We start from the raw sequence: 25,251 nt of genomic DNA on the forward strand, positions 1-25,251 counted from the left end.
GGAGGGCATGATTCATTGAACTCAACATACCTTACTCACACTCCTCAACATCATTCAAACAAACCACTCAACAGTATTCACTCAATCTACTCAATAGTAGCCCGGCATGGCTAGGTGGATTAAGACGTGCGACTCGTAATCTGAGGGGTCGCGGAATCGCATCCCCGTCGCGCCAAACATGCTCGTCCTTTCAGCCGTGGGGGCGTTATAATGTGACGGTCAATCCCACTATTCGTTGGTAAAAGAGTAGCCCAAGAGTTGGCGGTGCGTGGTGATGACTAGCTGCCTTCCCTCTAGTCTTACACTGCTAAATTAGGGACGGCTGGCTCAGATAGCCCTCAAGTTGGCCCGGCATGGCGAAGCGTGTTAAGGCGTGCGACTCGTAATCTGAGGGTCGCGGGTTCGCATCCCCTTCGCGCCAAACATGCTCGCTCTCCCAGCCGTAGGGGCGTTACAATGTGACGGTCAATCCCACTTTTCGTTGGTAAAAAAGTAGCCCAAGAGTTGGCGGTGGGTGGTGATGACTAGCTGCCTTCCCTCTAGTCTTACACTGCTAAATTAGGGACGGCTAGCACAGATAGCCCCCGAGTAGCTTTGTGCGAAATTCCAAAACAAACAAACAAACAAATTCTTAAGTGTCCAATTTGGTGTCGCTAGTGTTCTGGGACATATTACTCTGAGTACGTACCTTATACAAACATATAATAATTTACAAATAATAAATAATAGTCAGAGCTCACTCAACGTATAAAATAAGGAAATAAACAGTGGTGGAATGTTAAAAGTAGCACGTGGCCAACAGAGATATTTGATTTCAAAGCAATAACACAAACATAAAAAATCTAAGTATGACTGAAGTCTTTATTAAGATTAATTAGTAAACATTTATCTTCTGAAAATTTCTTATTAACTGAATGTCCAGTTACTTTTTCACATATTAAAATATCCATAATATTATGTTGCCACAATCACGTGTTCACGTTCACCATCGTTTATTTTCAAGACACTTATTAAAAACTCGTGAGTAAATAATTTGATTCGATCATACCCCAAACACAGGGTATCAGGACATATAATGGGTATGTTCATTTGGAGCTTGTTATGAAATTAATTTTGCTAAGCACGTTATCTCTTTTACACATACATGTAGTGTAGGTGCTCAAATTATGTCATTTTGTTATATCATTATACACAACAACCAAAACATTCGCTGTTATAAGTAACTGAATAGGTAAGAGTCAATTGCATTCTTCAATTACAAAAAAACAAAGAACACTGAACAAGAAATCTCACGAACAGCTTTAAGTGTGCTTTTTTACTTCAGCTCTGCTCCAGAAGGTAATATTTGAAGCGCCAAGTGTTTTTCCCACCAAATTTAGTTTCCACCACGTTTAGATGATTAGGGTAGGGTGGATTTGAAATGTATTAGTCACAAATGAACTCATTTTTCTGCAGAAAAGTCCCTGAAAGTGAAATTGCGTAGCATTTGTGTATCTCTCTACCTGTACAACTAACATCCAAATGGTGTGAGAGGTGGAAGTTTTAGGTTTAAATGTCTGGTAAACCACAAAGCTAAATCTTTGAGCAATAATTAGGAGTCTATTTATAAAAACAGATAACTGGGGCATGGTAAGATGCATTTAAGGGAGTTCAAAGAATGGATATAAGAGATCTCACCAAATTAATTCAAATCCTTATGTACGTTTTGCGCTTCTTAGTGTGATGACACATTACAATAAAACCTAACGTTTACGATTTGAGGGTCTAATACAATATAACTCTCCTTATTAGCCTGCTATTGTTAGATTTTACTGTTAATATAACTATTCTTATTAGCCTGATGACAGCTGATGGTGAACAGAGCTGGCAGCTGATGGTGGACATAGCTGGCAGCTGATGGTGAACAGAGCTGGCAGCTGATGGTGGACATAGCTGGCAGCTGAAATATTATCACAGAAGAAAGGCAGCAGAAGAAGAAACTCTTCTTACAGATTCTTTGATGTTTGCCTTGCTATTCTAAGTACAATATAATCTGGTAAAAGATAATACACTTGATAATCAGTAATCATGTGTACCAAGGTTGAAACATACGACAGTGTTGCACACGTGCTAGATGCTTGACACAGGTTTTACAATAATTCAGTTTACAAGAACTGTATAAATTATACTTAGAAGAATATTTTCAACATTTAAAAAATAGACATGTAAAAAAAAACTCCAAAAAAACTAAACATGAAGTTTACAAGCCTTTAACGAAATCAAATAATTTCTTCATCTGGAAAGGATATCGTGGATTGCATGACTTTCAACAGTGAATAAAAACTGTATTATTTAACAAAGTATTGTCTCATTCCAACTAATGACTGACTAAGGCTTTGTTGTATAACTGAATGCTACATAAAGCTATCTTATGTTTTCGTTCTTTGTTCTTGAGTTCAACCCTTGTGCTTGATGACTCTTTTGTCTCCCTAATATAATTCACTAACATGTAAACAAAACAGAGGGAAGTTGCGCCTGCTGATTAGGCCATAGTTTCTAATCTAATTTAATGTAAATCCTTCTATTTCTGGACTGTCGTGGAACAAACTGAGATGGTATTTAGAGAAAAAAGTATTTTACGCAACAAGGACTTGTTTGGTAAGTAGTTGTTTTTAAATTTTTAATCTATATGATTTTTATGGAGGGCATGATTCATTGAACTTAATCTATATGATTTTTATGGAGGGCATGATTCATTGAACTCAACATACCTTACTCACACTCCTCAACATCATTCAAACAAACCACTCAACAGTATTCACTCAATCTACTCAATAGTAGCCCGGCATGGCTAGGTGGATTAAGACGTGCGACTCGTAATCTGAGGGGTCGCGGAATCGCATCCCCGTCGCGCCAAACATGCTCGTCCTTTCAGCCGTGGGGGCGTTATAATGTGACGGTCAATCCCACTATTCGTTGGTAAAAGAGTAGCCCAAGAGTTGGCGGTGCGTGGTGATGACTAGCTGCCTTCCCTCTAGTCTTACACTGCTAAATTAGGGACGGCTGGCTCAGATAGCCCTCGAGTTGGCCCGGCATGGCGAAGCGTGTTAAGGCGTGCGACTCGTAATCTGAGGGTCGCGGGTTCGCATCCCCTTCGCGCCAAACATGCTCGCTCTCCCAGCCGTAGGGGCGTTACAATGTGACGGTCAATCCCACTATTCGTTGGTAAAAGAGTAGCCCAAGAGTTGGCGGTGGGTGGTGATGACTAGCTGCCTTCCCTCTAGTCTTACACTGCTAAATTAGGGACGGTTAGCACAGATAGCCCTCGAGTAGCTTTGTGCGAAATTCAAAAAACAAACAAACCCTCGAGTAGCTTTGCGTGAAATTCAAAAACAAAAACAAACTACTGAATATCATGAATATCATTTGTCCAAAAATGATTTAGTTAATTTAGTTAAACAGAAATTAAAAGCAAAATGTCTTCAATCTATTCTTGACGCTAATAATGTTACTTGGAATTTAATATATGATCAAAACATCAGTTTTTGTTTCGTAATAGATAGTTAAGAATGAATCTCAAACGCTTAATAAACGATTTTTGTCGAATCAAATTAAGAAATTTTAAAAGTAGTAATATAACATATTGTGACATTAACAACCCATTGAAGGGTTGTATTTTTGCAAATTGGTAAACCAGACCTTTACCAGACAATTGGTCCTTTAGCCATAATAGATTGGTTTGGTTTGTTTTGAATTTCGCGCAAAGCTACACGAGGGCTATCTGCACTAGCCGTCCCTAATTTAGCAGTGTAAGACTAGAGGGAAGGCAGCTAGTCATCACCACCCACCGATAACTCTTAGGGTAATCTTTCACCAACGAATAGTGAGATTGACCGTCACATTATAACGCCCCCACAGCTGAAATGGCGAGCATGTTTGGTGCGACCGGGGTTCGAACCCGCGACACTCTGATTACGAGTCGAGTGCCACAACCACCTGATCATGCCGAGTCCTTATGCTTTAGGAACGCAAAGTTTGTTTCTTTGTTTTTGAATTTTGCGCAAAGCTACATGAGGGCTATCTGCGCTAGCCGTCCCTAATTTAGCAGTGTAAGACTAGAGGGAAGGCAGCTAGTCATCACCACCCACCGTCAACTCTTGGACTACTCTTTTACCAAAGATTGACTGTAACATTATAACGCCGACACAGCTGGAAGTGCGCCATAATAGATAATAAAAATGTTTAGGGCAGTAAGTTACCAAAATATAGAAATAAATAAATTACAAAGTAATGTTTGTGTCCACAAGCAAGTCTTGTGTTTTAGAGCAAAGCCATATCAGGCTATCAGCTGAGTCCACGGGGAACAATCTTGTATCTCAGATTACAAAATGTGATCGTCACTTATGTAAGTAAATCATAGAATTACCGAAGATTTCAACTCGTGTCCCTGTTCTCTGAATTGTTATATCCTGAAGAAATGCTACTCACTACTTTGTTCATCGTGTGATGGAGGCTTCTCAGTAAGTTTAAATAACATCTTATCTTGGGAAAATATCGCTTACTTGTTCTTTTACTTGCTTATTCCAGTTTCATGACGTTTACAAATATCCTATCCTAGAGAAATAATGTAAGATAGCGAATTCCGTTATGGTTTCGTTCATTGTTCATTTATTATTCCTTCTATGGTTTAGCTACATTTAAAAGTGCTAGCTCACCTTCTAAATAATCAAGTTTGTTTTGAGTCGTTCGCATGTGTTATAACAACGGCATCAGTTCTTCCCCTAGCGGTAGCATAAGACATTATTAATGATACTCAAGGATGTGTAAATTATGGACAGATTTTGCACAGGATCACATGATTTGTAATCTCATGATCTAATACTAAGATGTAACAAGTTAGTTCACCAGATATAACTTAACAACATTATTACTGATTCTCAGTGATTTTGTAGCTTAAATGTGGATTACATCCACAACCTCAGTGACGTCAGCTAGACGTACGTCAATAATTAAAGCAACCTCACGATGACGTAAATCTGTAATTATAGAGTTTCAGCTGACAGTACAACAACAACAACTACGATAATCTCACCAAGACATTGATCAGAAGTTTTAAAATGTATATTAGACAGCTGGATCATCCTGAGATAAATACCAACCAGTTCAACTGAACAGATATTTGTATCATTTATTTTGCGTTATCATAAAACCTATGGATCATTACTCCTTAATGGAATATCTACACCAGATTAAAAAAGTGTGTGTTTTCATATAACAAAGCCACATCGGGCTATCTGCTGGGCCAGCCGAGGGGAATCGAACCGCTGATTTTAGCGTTGTAAATCCGGAGACATATCGCTGTACTAGCGGGAGGCATTGAAAAAAAAAAGGAAAGTTTGAAAATTATATTTCCTTATTCTGTTTTACAGAGATATTTCCACTTCTATAAGAATATATGTATATGACAATTTTATAGGGATATTATCAGTTCTCTAAGAAGTTATTTGTAGGTATATTGACACTTTTGTAGGTATTTTGACAATTCTGTAGGGAAACTGATATTTATATAAGAGATATCTGAAGGTATATTAGACTTTTTTGTGGGAAGACTGGTATTTCTGATGGAGAATAGCATTTATTTCTGGAGACTTAATAAAGATGGCGGCTCGATATGGAAATTAATATTCCTGTAAAAAAATTGTTATTATTCGTGCAGATAGACATTTTGATACACTATACGAGTATGTATATAACTTGTCTTTTTCAGTTGGATATAATGCAATAAGCTTGTTTCTTGTAAAACACAAAACTACCTAAGTGGCTATCTGTGTTGTGCCCACTACTGGTATGAAACCTCAAACTTTAGGGTTATAAGTATGCAAACTTTCTGCTGAGTCACTGAAGAGCTACAAATAAAGTTCCGGCCTTGAAAATACCCACCTTTGTCATTTCTACCTCCGATGACTGATCATTGACAGGTCAGCCTCAGTGACGTAGTTACCTGTTTATTCATCATAGCATATTAAACAACATCATTTGCCAGTATTTGGTGACGACGAGAAACCCAGTTGAAGTAAAAATGTATCAACAAGAAGATTGGTATAGGTAATCAATATATTACTATAATTAAGTAGAGGACAATGTTTCGACCTAAGCCTAACAAGAAATTTGAATTAATAGTGGAAGAACAACAAGCTATGTAAAGATACTAACACAATCATAATCGTTATTACACCTACGGCCCGGCATGGCCAGGTGGGTTAAAGCGTACGACTCGTAATCCGAGGGTTGCAGGTTCGAATCCCCGTCCCACCAAACATGCTCGCCCTTTCAGTCGTGGGGCATTATAATGTGACGGTCAATCCCACTATTCGCTGGTAAAAGAGTAGCCTAAGAGTTGGCGGTGGGTGGTGAGGACTAGCTGCCTCTAGTCTTATATTGCTAAATTAGAGAAGGCTAGCGCAGATAACCCTCGAGTAGCTTTGCGCAAAATTCAAAAAACAGAAAAAAACATTATTACACCTAGATATAAGTACATACAAGTAATGAGGTTATTGCCACTGTGCAGTAAGTTTTCTTCCTTTCTCTTGTTTTTAATAAAGATGCGGTTTGATTGTATAAATATTAATTTGATTTAAGTATTATTGAGTGTACTATAGTTTATCCCAGGTCTTCCTTTCTTCTCAGTCTAAACCAGTACACTTTTCTATCAGAACCAGCTTGTCGGGTGCAGAACGCGGGTAACCAAGACTACTTAAGACTATACCTGAACTTTTAGCAACCAATAATATTTTTCCCTCTTTCTAATTCACAGTCATTTGATACGTTACGCTGAATTCGCTATTATTGCTGATTGAATCTAACTGTATTGTAACTCTGTCAGAGCATGTTCTGTGAGCTTATATTCATTTGTGTCAACACGAACTGAAAATCCTGCTACAACATGTGGTGAAAAACAATTACACTCCAAGTCGGTATGATATTTCTTATATGGTCTGTAAAAAATACCTGTGATATTATGTTTGTGGACCTGGCAGACAATGCTTTGTGGACCACGTTATATGTTTAGTCGGTGTTACACTTTAGCATAGCTTGTACTAAACCATTAACACATCATGTTTTGTGGACTACATTACATGTTCAGTCGGTGTTACACTTTAGCATAACTTGTACTGAACCATTAACACATCATGTTTTGTGGACTACATTACATGTTCAGTCGGTGTTACATTTATAATAAATGTTGCACAAGTCTGTTCTGGTTAAGGCATTTCACTCGCAATTTTAGGGTCGTGGGTTCGAGCCGTTGTCCTAAACATTCTTACCAGTGATGGTACTATTTGTAATTATTATTCTCATTATTCGTTAGTAAAAAGAGTAGCCCAAGAAGACTACTTGAAAAAATTATAAATAACAGACTCATAAATTACCTTGAAACTAAATCATTACAAAGTGGTTCCCGAAAAGCAACACAAACAACAACAGTTCACTTCATAAAATAAACGTAAGAAATAACACACGGCTTTAATAAAAATAACACTGCACAATCGCATGCTTTCTAGTTGTTCAAAAAACATTCGATAAAGCATGGCACCCACCACCATACTGGTACAGATATGTCGATGACACGGTTGCGGGATTCAAATCTACAGAACACATACTTAATTTTTTCAATCATGTTAACTCGATACATCCCAACATTAAGTTCACCTGTGAACAGGAAAAATAACCAAATAGCATTTCTTAACCTCAAGATCACAAGAACCGATACACTATTCAAAAGAGAAATCCACAGAAAAAATCACCCATACTCGAATATACATTCCCTGAGACTCAGCACATGAAACAAAACAAAAACTTAACACACTAAGAAACCAAATAAACACAGTCATAAAACTATGTTCACCAGATAAAATTAACGATGAAATCAATAAAATAGAACAACACTTCATCAACATCAATAAAATTTCTCCAAAAACTATTGAAACAAAATACACACACACCTAGACTAACAATACAATGAACCACAAACAAGCAATAATAAATCCTAAGAAACAACAAAACCTTATAGTGCTGCATACCGTATGTTCCCGACATCGGTGAAAATATCCAACATCTTGGAAAAAAAAAACTTATAACAAAACACAACATTCCAGTAAACACCAAATTTATTCAAAACCAAGGTACAAAACTAAGGTCTATACTCTGTAAAAACTACACTGACAAACACAACACCAACATTATTTATAAAACACAATGCAACAACTGCCACAACTTCGTTTGTTTGTATAAAAAATGTTTTATGCATAATAAAAGTAACCTCGTTGATATAAAATTATTATTTTTGCTAATTAATTTTATTTCTTTATGTTTCCAGATTGCTCTACTATCAAGCATATATATGTTTGTGAGGACATATTAGTGAGCAAAATTTGAACTATAAAAACGCTCTGAAGGTAATCCCCTCCACATAGTGTTTTTCACTTTTGCAGTCAACAACCTAAAATATAAAACCAATCTATTTTCCCCCCTCAAAAATACTGGCTTGGGTAACAAAATTATCCTTCTATCTTAATTTGTTTTTGAGGCTCTACCGTTTTTCAAAATCCCAGTTTGTTATCATTATAACAAACGTAACTGACTTTTTAGTGTCTTTTATCTTTGATCTACATTAATTAGAAACTTATTAGTTGATCCTTGTGAAGCACTCAGTGACTGTACCAAATGTAACCAAAAACAGGTAGAAGCATTCTGAGTTATAGTGTTTATACACACAAAGCAATGAAAATATCTAAGTTATTTAGAAATATTCTAACATTATAAAAAGTAAATAACATTAGTTTTAAGATTAGGATCTAATCTAATTAATATTGATTGATTTTGATGCTAAATAAATTACAGTAATATCTATCCAGATATATTGTGTTTACTGAACAGGTTTAGGGCCATTAATTCTTATAAAACCAGATCATACGCATACATAAAATAATGGTATAATCCAATGAAATACAATACCAGTGGTAAATGACAAATGAACGTAATGAAACTTACTATAACAGGAATTTATATCACAAATAAGAGGCACATGATAAAACTGAGTAATTCAAATTACCAACTGAAACAAAACTTTAACGAACGAAACACTTAAACATGTTTAATAAAAATGACAGAAATAAAATATTACATTAAATATCTGGTTCCAGAGTTCAATTATATTCTCACCTTCAAGTACTTTTATGACACTAAATACGTTGTTACAGAATTCAATATATCTATTCAGTTCTCACCTTCAAATATCGCATGATATTAGATACTGTGTTACAGAATTCAATTTGTTGCTTGAATAAAGTGTCCAATCGTCATTCACTTCATAATTTAATCTCGTCAACAGTGCACTGCAACTTTGCCAATATGAAAATTTATTGAACCAATAAGGAAAAGACAAAGAAATTAACCAACCAATAAGAGTAAAGATAAGAAAATAAATCAGCTGTCATAGGCAAAGACGAGAAAATTAATCAATCAGCACGAGCAAATACAAGAAAATTATGAGCTACAGTGAACAAAAAAATAAAGCATTATTAAATAAAGAAGGACAAAGACGCCGACAGAGAAGCACTGAGATTGCAAAGTATGTTACAGTGGGGAATATTTAAAGTGTATTCCAATATTTTTGAAAGGAATTCGTACGGAACGTATAAGATCTTATGCTCCCTGTCTCGTTAAGGGACGTAACTTAACAAATGTAATTGAACGAATTTCTCTTCACGTGAGAATAACGTGATCACCGCCGGCTGCTATACCTTATAAATGAAAATCTGTCAGCCATTTTCTACCTATTTTCGTCACCACTATTATAAATTTGAAGAAAACTGTACGCTAAGCTTCGCTATCTTCTTTTGCGAAATGCGCGTGTGTCACGCGAAACACAATGAATAAAGAACTTTAACGATCTTCCAGAATCAATCGTGAAAAATATTCCAGTCTTTCGGTTAAAATACATTTTTCAGAAATAATAGTAAAAACCACACCACATCATTCACGTAGCTCAACAGAGATTTCTAGTGCACAGGTACGAGAGGTAATCTTGGTTTGAATTTCGCACAAAGCTACACGAGAGCTATCTGCGCTAGCCGTTCCTAATTTTGCAGTGCAAGACAAGAGGGAAGGCAGCTAGTCGTCACCACCCACAGCCAACGTTTGGGCTACTCTTTTACCAACGAATAGTGGGATTGAGTGTCACATTATAACGACCCCATGGCTGGAATAGTGAGCATGTTTGGTGTTACGGAGATTCGAACCCGCGACCCTCAGATTATGAGTCAAGAGGTAATCTAACCTGTTAGGATCATAATAACGCGTCATGTTCACAAACCTCTTTTAAAAACAACTATGATAATAATCACAAACAGAGTGTTTGTACTGTATTATTAAGCTGTTCTGTTGTTAAATATTACACTTAGTTCACGTGCTGATTTATTTTTCAACCTAATGTGTTTTAATTTTCACTTAAAATCATAAGGTTGCAAAACACTGCACCTTCAGTTCTGTAGATTAGGTTCATTTTATCTTCTAGGAACACTTGATTAGTGTCATCGAAAACGTACAGCCACCAAAATGTTCCTCCACGTTTGCTATTATTCAATGAATTATATAAAATCTATTTTTGATACAAAACAAAACTCTGAGAACCTACTGAATGTGCACAGCGTAAAAGATCAATGGTTAAACATTATACCTGAAGACATCAGTATTTAAACAATAGATAACAAAAATATCTGTTTAAAAATTATATCATAAGATACCAGTGATAAACAACTGTATCTTTATAAATCAGTGTTCTAACTGTGAATCTTAAGAAAGAAGTGTTTAATAAAGTACATCTTAGATTATTAGAATTTAAACAATACATTTGGAAAATCATTGTTTATGTCTTGAGATACTGCTACATAAACATCACATCTTAAAGTATCATATTTCAAACGACATGTCATAATATATTACTGTTGAACCACTGCATACCGATGTATAAACAGGACAACTTAAGATATCAGTGTTTAAACTTTATATTTTAAGAAATCCTTATTTAACCTGTATATCTTAAATAATGCATCATGAGAAATCAGCGGTAATGTTACCTTTTATATGAAACACACCTCACATGCAATCCGGAGCATATGGTCTATTGAATAAAAATACACTATACAACATCCAACAGAAATACAGGAAACTCATTAAGTTACGTCAGATCTGTTACGATTTAATAATCAGTGATGTCGAGAAAACCCACTTGTAGAGAAATATATATGTAAAAACGGCTCGTTTGGGTTGAGAAAATATTTTACGTAGCTGAGCGAACAACGTTTCGACCTTCTTCGGTCATCGTCAGGTTCACAAAGAAAGAAAAGTAACTGACCGGAAGCTGACCACATGTTTGGAAAAGGTTGTGTAACTCAGTGTCGGAAAGTAGAGAGCGGTGTTAGATGTTTGAATATATAATTTTATATTATTTATTTTATTATTTCTTAATATAGATATATTTTATATTATTTATTTTATTATTTCTTAATATAGATATAAAGGTGTTCCTTTGTATTGGTTTATTTTGGGTTTAAGTGGTTGTATAAGTAAGGTTTCTTTAATTTTGCGTTTGTTTATGTTTGTTTCTTCATTTAGTATCTGAGTATTTTCTATGGTTATGTTGTGTTTATTTGACTTGCAGTGTTCGAAAACGTGTGAAGGTGACTTTTTATGTTCTTTGAATCTGGTTTCCATTTTTCTACTTGTTTCTCCAATATAGAAGTCGTGGCAGTTATCACATTGTATTTTATAAATAATGTTGGTGTGGTGTTTGTCAGTGTAGTTTTTACATAGTATAGACCTCAATTTTGTTCCTGGTTTTTTAAAAATTTTGGTATTAACTGGAATGTCATATTTTGTTACTAGTTTTTGCCAAATATTGGTTATATTTTTCTGTCGAGAATATATGGCCCATACTTAGGCCATTTGTTTGTATATAGTTGTGGTTGTTGAACATGAAGTTTATCTTTATCGTGGTGAATTCTATGAGGGTTGCTAACTGGTTGCTGGAATGTTTATAGATGGGTTAGGGTCTCGGATATAGAGTTCTAAGGCTATGTTGCAGGCTTCAGTGGTTGGAACTTCTGTAAAGGGGGATATAACATCGAAACTGGCCATTAAGACTTTATGATTAAGTTGATTTAGATTAGATTAGATTAAAAGAGTCTTTGATTAATGAGCTGGCTGATATTACATATTTGGAGAATGCCCATGCTACGTATTTACCAAGATTGTAATTAAGCGATTCATATGTGGACATTATTGGTCGTAATGGACAATCTGGTTTATGAGGTTTGGGGATGCCGTATATTTGTGATGTGCGTGAGTCGGTTTTACGTAGGTAGGAATAAAGTGTTTTTGAAATTGTGTTGGCTTTTTTCATTTTAGTAGTAATTTGTTGCGGGATTCAAATCTACAGAACACACACTTAATGTTTCAATCACATTAACGCTATACATCCCAACATTAACTTCACATGTAAACAGAAAGAGAGCAATCAAATATCATTTCTTAACCTCAACATTACAAGAACCGATACACAATTCAAAACAGAAATCCACTGAAAAATAACCCACACTGGACTATACATTCCTTGGGACTCAGCACATGAAACAATAAAAAAACTCACCTTACAAAGAAACCAAATAAACACAGCCATAAAATTATGCTCACCAGATAAAATTAACGATGAATTAGACAAAATAAAACAATACTTCATCAACATCAATAAGTTTCCTCCACAAACCGTAGAAAACATTATGCGCACACACCTAGACAGAAAGCAAAATCAACCAACAAAAGTAAATATATTTCACGAATCAAAATCACGAAACCATATACTGCTGCATACCATATATTCCCGACATCAGCAGAAAAATATAACCAATATTTGGCAAATATAATTTACACGACTTCTATATTGAAACAATATAAAGAAACACAAAATTAAAGACGCCTTACTTATACAACCACTTAAACCCAAAATAAACCAATACAAAAAAACACCTTTATACCTATGTTAAGAAATAATAAAATAAATATTATAAAATTATATATTCAAACATCTAACACTGCCCTCTACTTTCCGACACTCAGTTACACAACCCCTTCCAAACATGTGGTCAGTTTCCGGTCAGTTACTTTTCTTTCTTTGTGAACCTGACGATGACCGAAGAAGGTCGAAACGTTGTTCGCTCCCCTACGTAAAATATTTTCTCAACCCAAACGAGCCGTTTTTACATTTATATTTCTGTTATAATTTAGTGTTCATTAAATATTTCCTTACAGTTTCAAACACCATCAATGAATTATAAAGAATTTCATGAATGTTTCAAATATTAAAACACAATTTAAGTCGTCACATGTTAGAATATTTGTTTTATTTTTGGTCCTAAATATTAAGCATAATTTTTTTTCATTCTAAGACTTAAATCCTGTTACAAAATGTCATCAAACTTATTAAAATTCATAAACGTTGACCAAATTATTTTACTCATTTCATTAGAAATGCAAATAAAGAACGTTAGCAAGCCTAATACAGTTTCATTACTAAATGTTATATAAATCCCTCTTGTTGGTTCTACATAACTCATGTCACACACACATCTCAACAAAGTTTATTATTTATGGCAAAGGTTTGTCACAAAAAATATTTATAAATAAGACGATGAAATGTTCAACTTCCCGAAGAGAAATGACAATAATTACGTTCTGACGTTCACAGACTGACCAACATTTATCCGTAAGCCAACATTTCGTGCTTACTGACAAATGGACCCGGCACGGCCAGGTGGGTTAAGGCGTTCGACTCGTAATCTGAGGGTCGCGGTTTCGAATCCCCGTCGCACTGAACATGCTCGTCCTTTTAGCCGTGGGGGCGTTATAATGTGACGGTCAATCACACTATTCGTTGGTAAATGAGTAGTCCAAGAGTTGACGCTGGGTGGTGATGACTTACACTGCTAAATTAGGGACGGCTAGAGCAGATAGCCCTCGTGTAGCTTTGCTCGCAATTCCTAAACAAATAAACACAACAATATTGACAAATGAAACAATAAATGAGAGTTGAAGTATTTGAGAAGAGGTAAATAAATCACGTGTCAGATGACCAGAAGTGAGGTCTCGAAGCTATTTCACGTGTCAGATGACCAGAAGTGAGGTCTCGAAGCTATTCCACGTGTCAGATGACCAGAAGTGAGGTCTCGAAGCTATTTCACGTGTCAGATGACCAGAAGTGAGGTCTCGAAGCTATTTCACGTGTAAGATGACCAGAAGTGAGGTATCGAAGCTATTCCACGTGTCAGATGACCAGAAGTGAGGTCTCGAAGCTATTTCACGTGTCAGATGACCAGAAGTGAGATCTCGAAGCTATTCCACGTGTCAGATGACCAGAAGTGACGTCTCGAAGCTATTCCACGTGTCAGATGACCAGAAGTGAGGTCTCGAAGCTATTTCACGTGTCAGATGACCAGAAGTGAGGTCTCGAAGCTATTTCACGTGTCAGATGACCAGAAGTGTGTCAGATGACCAGAAGTGAGGTCTCGAAGCTATTTCACGTGTCAGATGACCAGAAGTGAGGTCTCGAAGCTATTTCACGTGTCAGATGACCAGAAGTGAGATCTCGAAGCTATTCCACGTGTCAGATGACCAGAAGTGAGGTCTCGAAGCTATTCCACGTGTCAGATGACCAGAAGTGAGGTCTCGAAGCTATTCTCACGTGTCAGATGACCAGAAGTGAGATCTCGAAGCTATTCCACGTGTCAGATGACCAGAAGTGAGGTCTCGAAGCTATTCCACGTGTCAGATGACCAGAAGTGAGATCTCGAAGCTATTCCACGTGTCAGATGACCAGAAGTGAGATCTCGAAGCTATTCCACGTGTCAGATGACCAGAAGTGAGATCTCGAAGCTATTCCACGTGTCAGATGACCAGAAGTGAGGTCTCGAAGCTATTTCACGTGTCAGATGACCAGAAGTGAGGTCTCGAAGCTATTCCACGTGTCAGATGACCAGAAGTGAGGTCTCGAAGCTATTCCACGTGTCAGATGACCAGAAGTGAGGTCTCGAAGCTATTCCACGTGTCAGATGACCAGAAGTGAGGTCTCGAAGCTATTTCACGTGTCAGATGACCAGAAGTGAGGTCTCGAAGCTATTCCACGTGTCAGATGACCAGAAGTGAGGTCTCGAAGCTATTCCACGTGTCAGATGACAAGAAGTGAGGTCTCGAAGCTATTTCACGTGTCAGATGACCAGAAGTGAGGTCTCGAAGCTATTCCACGTGTCAGATGACCAGAAGTGAGATCTCGAAGCTATTCGACGTGTCAGATGACCAGAAGTGAGGTCTCGAAGCTATTCCACGTGTCAGATGACCAGAAGTGAGGTCTCGAAGCTATTTCACGTGTCAGATGACCAGAAGTGACGTCTCGAAGCTATTCCACGTGTCAGATGACCAGAAGTGAGGTCTCGAAGCTATTTCACGTGTCAAATGACCAGAAGTGAGGTCTCGAAGCTATTCCACGTGTCAGATGACCAGAAGTGAGGTCTCGAAGCTATTTCACGTGTCAGATGACCAGAAGTGAGATCTCGAAGCTATTCCACGTGTCAGATGACCAGAAGTGAGGTCTCGAAGCTATTCCACGTGTCAGATGACCAGAAGTGAGGTCTCGAAGCTATTTCACGTGTCAGATGACCAGAAGTGAGATCTCGAAGCTATTCCACGTGTCAGATGACCAGAAGTGAGGTCTCGAAGCTATTCCACGTGTCAGATGACCAGAAGTGAGGTCTCGAAGCTATTCCACGTGTCAGATGACCAGAAGTGAGGTCTCAAAGCTATTCCACGTGTCAGATGACCAGAAGTGAGGTCTCGAAGCTATTCCACGTGTCAGATGACCAGAAGTGAGGTCTCGAAGCTATTTCACGTGTCAGATGACCAGAAGTGAGGTCTCGAAGCTATTCCACGTGTCAGATGACCAGAAGTGAGGTCTCGAAGCTATTCCACGTGTCAGATGACCAGAAGTGAGGTCTCGAAGCTATTCCACGTGTCAGATGATATTTCGATAATGTTTGCAAATCTGTTTACTTGTTAAAAACATAATTTTCCCGAGTACAAGAACTTTTAAAAATGCTTAATCTCCTGTAGAATAGAATTCGATCCTTTATTCACACCAATGACATATGTTCTTCAAATAAACAGATATGAACTTACGCAAACTTCAGTGTTTTACATTGACGTAACTAGAACATCATAATCGGAACGAATACACACAGAAAGGTTAGCGTTTTTGTCACAAAAACAGTACGTCACTAAGACAGTTTCATTTGCAAGATTAACTCGCAGTCTCTACCTAACATAATATCTTAAAATTTTAATGTAAGAGTTTGGTTAATATTAAGTAGTTTTGTTCTTATCTCTCAGACTTTTAAGTATGTAATAATCGATTACTCGATGAAATGAAATAATATTCGTAATTTTAAAATGTTATGTACAACACGTAGCACATATTCGTAATATGTCGTGGTTGTTGCTTCTCCAATTAGTAATTAGGTAAATCTCGTGAAAAAATAAACATTTATCATTGACACGTGCAAAAAAGTAAATTTCGATAGAAAAGAGTGTGTTTGTGTTTTTCTTACAGGAATACATTGGTGTCCAAACGTCCAGAAACAAGCTCTGTTTCGAACACTAACCATTTGTTCCTTGGCTTTTGAACAGAAATGTAGTTTGATATCAATGTTAATTCAATACTCTGTAAACACAGTAAGTTTTTCTTATTTTACTGATTTAACACTCTGAAAGCTACATGCTGTGAAAAGTGTTTTTATTCAGACTGCGACATGAGAATGTGTGTTATGTAAAGCCATTAGACACATTAATTATTCTACAACTCACACGAAGACAGACTTACGTTCAGCGTTTCGTCGTAAATTCCTCCAGCTAGTTTGATACTTTTGTTCTTCAATTTCAGCCAGTATTTTGTGCATGTTCATTAAAACATTAAGTCAGTTTAGTCGTTATAAAAACTGGATGCCAATCTCACTTGGATTAATTACAACATTCTTCTAGGAAGAACAAAACCAGAATACACAGTATCAGTTCGGAGAAAGGCCCGGCACGGCCAAGCGTGTTAAAGCGTGCGACTCGTAATCTGAGGGTCGCGGGTTCGCATCCCCGTCGCGCCAAACATGCTCGCCCTTTCAGCCGTGAGGGCGTTATAATGTGACGGTCAATCCCACTATTCGTTGGTAAAAAAAAAGTAGCCCAAGAGTTGGCGGTGGGTGGTGATAACTAGCTGCCTTCCCTCTAGTCTTACACTGCTAAATTAGGGACGGCTAGCACAGATAGCTCTCGAGTAGCTTTGTGCGAAATTCAAAAACAAAACAAACAGTTAGGAGAGTGAAGATGCATTGCAGAAACGAGCAGCTGCTGTCAAAACTATTCTACTTCATTTCAAAACTTTGATAGAATCTTTTTTTCTTTGTATATGTAAATGAAGATAATGGGTCTATAGATTTTACGTAAGAAAAAGTAAAATTATCTAAAAGCAGGTAAAGTCATCTTTGGTAAGAAATGATTTTACATAGAAGAAACTGAATGCTGTCCAACATTTATAGAGACAGGTACAGTATGAGCTGTATCAGAAAGCTTATTGATATAAAATGAGCCTTCTGACCCTTTCTGATCAATTTTCAAAGCACCATGTGTTTTCTGAGATGAAAACGTTGTATTGACAATAGTACATGTACATATATCCCTGTAATTAATTTCTTGGTGGTTTGACGTACAATGGTTTTCTTTCATCTCTGCCTCAAGTGGTTCAGGTAGTTTGTTATGAATGATTATTAAACACAATGATCTCATGGAAATACATTACCATGATAGTTTATTTTTAAAGAAACTAGAATATTTGTAAACTACGTTAACCCGACAAACTACTTAAATAACTTTCAAGTAATCCAGGTCATTTTAGAGTCTCTTTTAAGCAAATAATTTTATTCACTCTGTGGTGTATTTAAAAATATCTTATTGCAAACTAAAGACGACAAAAGTTTGTTACTTTAGTAAACTCAATATGATAGACATTCACTCTGCAAATTATAGGTATTTTAAGCAGTTGTTTTTAATTTGTTTTCTTATACGTTATAAACAAGGGTGTAATACAAGATATACGAGTCATGTATTTGTATTTGAATGTGTAATATTACAAAAGTGGAAGTGTTTTGTGTGTTAAATGAGCTCCAATATCGACTATCAAACCCAATATCTTAGTTAAAATAGCTCCAACACGTACTACTTGAACGTAGTTTTGGTGTTACATTAACTTTAATATCATCTATTGAAGGTAGCTTCCGTGTTAACTAAGTTTTAATATGTAATCTTTGATAGTGTTTCTATGCTAAAATAGTTCTAATATCAAATTAATGAGGGTAATGTATGTGTTAGATTAGCTCTAATATGTATTTTTTGTAAATAGTTTCTGAATTAAATTGACATTAACATGTTGTTCCTGAAGGTAATTTCTGCGTTAAACCAGCTTTGAGGAAAGTTTCTATAATAAATTAGCTCCGGTATCAAAGCACTTATAATTAAAGGTATAAATAAGTGATATGATTACAATTGAATTTTACTTTGAACAAACACCAAATAGTAATCTGGTATTAGATTTTTAAAACATATATAAAATCAGTATTCAGAAACATTCCTTGAATTAACATAAACAATGTTTAAAACAGCTTTGTTTTAATATAACATAAACAATGTTTAAAACAACTTTGTATTAATATAACATAAACAATGTTTAAAACAGCTTTGTATTAATATAATATAAACAATGTTTAAAACAGCTTTGCATCAAAATAATATAAACAATGTTTAAAACAGTTTTGCATCAACATTATAAAAACGATAATTAAAACATATATATAATAATATATGTTTTTTGCATCAAAATAATAAAAACGATAATTAAAACAATTTGCATCAAAATTATAAAACGATTATTTTACATCAAAATAATATAAACAATGTTTAAAACAGCTTTGCATCAAAATAATATAAACAATGTTTAAAACAGCTTTGCATCAAAATAATATAAACAATGTTTAAAACAGCTTTGCATCAAAATAATATAAACAATGTTTAAAACAGCTTTGTATTAATATAACATAAACAATGTTTAAAACAGCTTTGTATTAATATAATATAAACAATGTTTAAAACAGCTTTGCATCAAAATAATATAAACAATGTTTAAAACAGCTTTGCATCAAAATAATAAAAACAATGTTTAAAACAGCTTTGCATCAAAATAATATAAACAATGTTTAAAACAGTTTTGCATCAACATTATAAAAACGATAATTAAAACATATAAATAATAATATATGTTTTTTGCATCAAAATAATATAAACAATGTTTAAAACAGCTTTGTATTAATATAATATAAACAATGTTTAAAACAGCTTTGTATCAAAATAATATAAACAATGTTTAAAACAGCTTTGCATCAAAATAATAAAAACAATGTTTAAAACAGCTTTGCATCAAAATAATATAAACAATGTTTAAAACAGCTTTGCATCAAAATAATAAAAACGATAATTAAAACAATTTGCATCAAAATTATAAAAACGATTATTTTACATCAAAATAATATAAACAATGTTTAAAACAGCTTTGCATCAAAATAATATAAACAATGTTTAAAACAGCTTTGCATCAAAATAATAAAAACGATAATTAAAACAGTTTTGCATCAAAATTATAAAAACGATGATTAAAGTAGTTTTGTATCAAAATTATAAAAACGATGATTAAAGTAGTTTTGTATCAAAATTATATAAACAATATTTAAAATGTATATGTAAAAACGGCTCGTTTGGATTGAGATTTTTCTTTTTACGTAGAATAGCGAACAACGTGAGGTTCAGAAAGAAAGGAAGAGGTAACTGACCGGAACCTGACCACATGTTTGGAAAGGGTTGTGTAACTGAGTGTCGGAATGTAGAGGACGGTGTAAGATGTTTGAATATATAATTTTATTTTATTATATTAATATAGGTATAAAGGTGTTCCTTTATATTGGTTTATTTTGGGTTTAAGTTGTTCCATAAGTAAGGCTTCTTTAATTTTGAGTTTGTTTATGTTTGTCTCTTTATTTGATATTTGTGTTTTCTATGGTTATGTTGTGTTTATTTGATTTGCAGTGTTCGAAAACATGTGAAGGTGACTTTTTATGTTCTTTGAATTTGGTTTCCATTTTTCTACTTGTTTCTCCAATACAGAAGTCGTGGCAGTTATCACATTGTATTTTATAAATAATGTTGGTGTGGTGTTTGTCAGTGTAGTTTTTACATACTATAGATCTTAGTTTTGTGCCTGGTTTTTGAATAAATTTGGTATTAACTGGAATGTTATATTTTGTTACTAGTTTTTGCCAAATGTTGGTTATTTGTCTGCTGATGTCAGGAATATATGGTATACAGCAGTATATGGTTTCGTGATTTTTTTTATTCGTGAGATATACTTACTTTTGTTGGTTGATTTTGCTTTCTGTCTAGGTGTGTGCGTATAATGTTTTCTACGGTTTGTGGAGGAAACTTATTGATGTTGATGAAGTATTGTTTTATTTTGTCTAATTCGTCGTTAATTTTATCTGGTGAGCATAGTTTTATGGCTGTGTTTATTTGGTTTCTTAGTATGTTGAGTTTTTGTTTTGTTTCATGTGCTGAGTCCCAAGGAATGTATAGTCCAGTATGGGTTATTTTTCAGTGGATTTCTGTTTTGAATTGTGTATCGGTTTTTGTAATTTTGAGGTTAAGAAATGATATTTAATTGCTTTCTTCCTGTTCACATGTGAAGTTAATGTTGGGATGTATAGAGTTAATGTGATTGAAAAAATTAAGTGTGTGTTCCATCTGCAGTAACTACTACAATCAGACAGTCTCATGTAGTCAGTCCCTAGTTTTCAACAATTCAGTTGGGTTGTCCACCTGGTGTTCCATCTACAGTAACTACTACAATCAGACAATCTCATGTTGTCCCCTGGTTTTCAACAATTCAGTTGGGTTGCCCACCTGATGTTCTATCTGCAGTAACTACTACAATCAGACAGTCTCATGTAGTCCCCTATTTTTCAACAATTCAGTTGGGTTGACCACCTGGTGTTCCATCTGCAGTAACTACTACAATCAGACAGTCTCATGTAGTCCCCTGGTTTTCAACAATTCAGTTGGGTTGCCCACCTGATGTTCCATCTACAGTAACTACTACAATCAGACAATCTCATGTTGTCCCCTGGTTTTCAACAATTCAGTTGGGTTGCCCACCTGATGTTCCATCTGCAGTAACTACTACAATCAGACAGTCTCATGTAGTCCCCTAGTTTTCAACAATTCAGTTTGGTTGCCCACCTGGTGTTCCATCTGCAGTAACTACTACAACCAAACAGTTTTCTGTGGTAATCACTATACAAAGTTCTGGATTTCTGAGTATTTCTTCTGGAGCACAAAGACATCAACTTTCTGTCAACACTTCAAGCACAAATTGTTGATTTCTTTATTAACACTTATATTACACAAAGTGTCATCGTTTCGTCCGACCTATTTGTTACTTATGTGGATGAGTTTTGTACATTTGAAGGGTTTCGTTGGGTTTTTTTTTTTATTTCTGTTTCTTCTTCCAAGTTTCTGCATTTTGTCACCTTCATCGGCAATAACCCTAAAATAGTATTACATCACAATCAAATTCACTCAGCTCAAGCTACTGATTTTGATCAAATTTTCATTAGAGACTGATTTTTCTGAAGTAGATGAGTAAAAAAATTATCTAAGAGCATGTGATGTGCTCTAATGGAGTGAATAAAACTAGAATGCTGGAAATCTGTGGGGTGTAACTAGTTACGGGTTAATGATATGGAAGAACTAGCGATCTAGGGAGTTGCTAATTTGAAATTTAACGGTAAAAGTAGACGTTCTTTCATGGATATTTACGAGTACGGCCACCAGATGTCTTTGAGACAGTTTTGTAAATTAAAAAGAATAATTAAAGTCATACTTACTTACAAGAGCAGAAATTAAAATGTCTCATGAATTGTTAGCACAACAGAAACGTATCTTTGTATTATCAAGATGGCTGGTATGGATATTAAAACTTTAATTAAAATAAACTATAAAGCGACGTTGTGCTCTACTTTATTTTAATTAAAGTTTTAATACCCATACCAGCCATCTTGAGAATACATTTTACTTCAAGCGGTTTTCTCGTCATCACGAAATATATCTTTGGTTTGTTCATTTGTTGTTATTTTTTTTAATTTGGTGCAAAGCAACACGAGTGCTATCTGCGCTAGCAGTCCCTAATTTAGCAGTGTACGATTAGAGGGAAGGCAGCTAGTCACCACCCAGCCACAACTCTTAGGCTACTCTTTTAACAACGAATAGTGGGATTGACCGTCACATTATAACGCCCCCACGATTGAAAGGGCGAGCATGTTTGATGTGAAGGGGATTCGAACGCGCGACTCTCGGATTACGAGTCGAACGCCTTAACCTACCTGGCCATGACGGGCCTCCTAATGCTAATAGACTTTAAGAGAAGTCTCCAAATGCTAATAGACTTTAAGAGAAGTCTCCAAATGCTAATAGACTTTAAGAGAAGTCTCCAAATGCTAATAGACTTCAGAAAAAGTATCCAAGTGCTAAAACTATGAGAATACATCTACATATTTAAGACCGTAAACAGTGCCACAAAAGTTTAGTTATAAATCTCAGAACACGTCCACAGGTGAAGAAGTGTATAAAGTGTACACCTAAGCCTAAGTTGAACTCTGAACAAACGTACACGTATTAGAGACCGCGAAAGATGTCTTTGCAGTTAAGCCACATGTGTTCTTATGTTAGAGAACGTAAAAAGCTTCTACACAGACTAGTTATAAGTCTGAGAAAATCTACTTGTTAGAATCTGTAAAAAAAAGCGTTTTCAAAAGCTGTAGCAAATAAACATATCGAGAATATTCTTGCCTGTTAGGTGAAACATTTCACTATAACCCTCGGCACGACAAATGAATCTTTGAGTGCTTTAGCTTATGCTGAGACTTAATGTTTGTAAATGCGAGAAAATTGTCTTACCTCGGGAGCTTAATGAAACAAGAATGAGATAAGTAGCTTTAGTTGGAGGAGAAAATATCTGAGTTTACTTTCAGACAGTCCTTGTTTTCTGTACACCTCTGATCCAAAAATAATGAGTCACGTGACCTCTATTCCAAGATAGTGAGTCGCGTGATTTCAGAATGGTTATCTTTATTTTAAGCTCGTTAGTCCTCTAGGTTTCGCTTTGATTCCTTTCACTAGCGTAGCTAACCAAATTCTCTTCTTATGAGTGCAACGTTATAGATCACTGTTACGAAACCAGTTAGAATTCTACGTAATTGTACTTAATGTAAAATGGTTGTCGTTTAAGCACGTCACTCTAATACCAACACTGTGTTTGTAATTCTCTCCTGGATAGTTGTACTGTCAACCAAGTAACTTTCCAGATAAAATACATGAAAGTTATGTAAATATATCCCAGGAAACTTGCAAATGACTAAAGATAAGATGTTATTTAACTAAATTAAAATGTAGAATGTTACGAAATATTTATTTAAATGTCTCGGCTCAGTGCTTTCCAAACTAGAAACAATTACTCACCCGAGTATTCTGAGCTTGTATTGACTATGAAGTATAGAATATTTTCACATGTTGACCACACAACCTGATTTCAAGTTTATAATATTATGGCGTAATGTTAACTACGTGCAAGTGAGGTTTTACCAAAGAAAAAAAAATGAGATTATTTATAACTTAATAAGAAATCATCTTCAACACTTCTGCTGTGTGTTTATAATGTGATGTAACTTGTTCAGACAGAACCAGAGAGATACCTAAATATAACCCCTCGCACTGCCTCATTACACAGGACTGTGATGGTTTTGTTGTCTTAAACTTTTTACATATTTTATAGTAACATCTGTACTCTGAATCCGAAAATAATTTCCATTTTTCTCCATAACGTACAGATTTTTCACAAAAGCTTTTAAAAAGATTACACTTAAAATGCTGACAACCACGAGCTATATATATCTCAAAACCATGTTTTATTCAAAGTTACTCGAGGTCTATCTGCTCTAGCCATCCCTAATTTAGCAATATAAGACTAGAGGGAAGGCAGCTAGTCATCACCACCCACCGCCAACTTTTAGGCTACTCTTTTACCAACGAATAGTAATATTGACCGAAACTTTATAACGCTCTCATGGCTGAAAGGATGAGCACGTTTGGTACGACGGGGATTCGAACCCGCGACCTTTAGATTACGAGTCGAGCGCCTTAAACCACCTGGCCATGCCAGGGCCTCTTGTCTAGACCAATCGCGACGTGAGAACCTTATCGATCTTTTTGAAACCCAAACATAACAATGAAAATTGTTAATTGTGGTAAAAGAAATAATGAATTTGATTTAACCAATAATTTGTTTTTCTTCCCAATTTCTAAGAAAACATAATGTAATAGAAACAAATATTAGAAATCTGCGTAGCTGTATTATGAAACATCCGTTATCAAAACCAACACAACTTTTATCAAGTTTAATTCCGCAGGCCTGTGTTATCATAGCGAGGCTAAAGAATAAAGTGAGTTAGAATATTTTCGAAATTATAATTAAAATATAATTTTAAGAACAGGATACAAAATAGCTACGTAAATAAAATACTGTATGTAACCGAAAACAATATTTAAGACAGTTTGTATATCATTTTATTTTAACTATTTCATGTTCTTTGGTAAATATATCCAAAAGCTATATAAACTACGTATGTGTTCTACTTATTTCTTTACAGAACGAGTGTGCCCATTAGTCAATAGAAACACAGAGAAAAACGTGACTTATTATAACAAGAAATATTTAGATTAGTTTTTCCAGTGAATAGGTTCGGCATGGCCAGTTGTTTGAGGCACTCGGCTCATAATCATAGGGTCGCGGGTTCGAATCCCCGTCGTACCAAACAGGCTCACCTTTTCAGCAGTGGAGCATTATAATGTGACGGTCAATTCCACTATTTATTGGTAAAAGAGTAACCCAAGAGCTGAGGGTGGGTGGTGTTAACTAACTGCTTTCCCTCTAGTCTTACACTGCTAAATTAGGGACAGCTAGCGCAA

The 25,251-nt window shown here is 35.4% G+C and overlaps 1 protein-coding gene across 1 annotated transcript in view; it reads right to left on the reverse strand.

Annotated features, from left to right (window-relative positions):
• Positions 1-25,251, reverse strand: part of LOC143238996 (neural cell adhesion molecule 2-like) — a 414,991-nt gene that overhangs the window by 387,112 nt on the left and 2,628 nt on the right. The gene's annotated exons all lie outside the window — the stretch shown is intronic.

Source organism: Tachypleus tridentatus, chromosome 13 (genome assembly GCF_004210375.1).
Source record: "Tachypleus tridentatus isolate NWPU-2018 chromosome 13, ASM421037v1, whole genome shotgun sequence".
In the NCBI taxonomy this organism is placed as follows: Eukaryota; Metazoa; Arthropoda; class Merostomata; order Xiphosura; family Limulidae; genus Tachypleus; species Tachypleus tridentatus.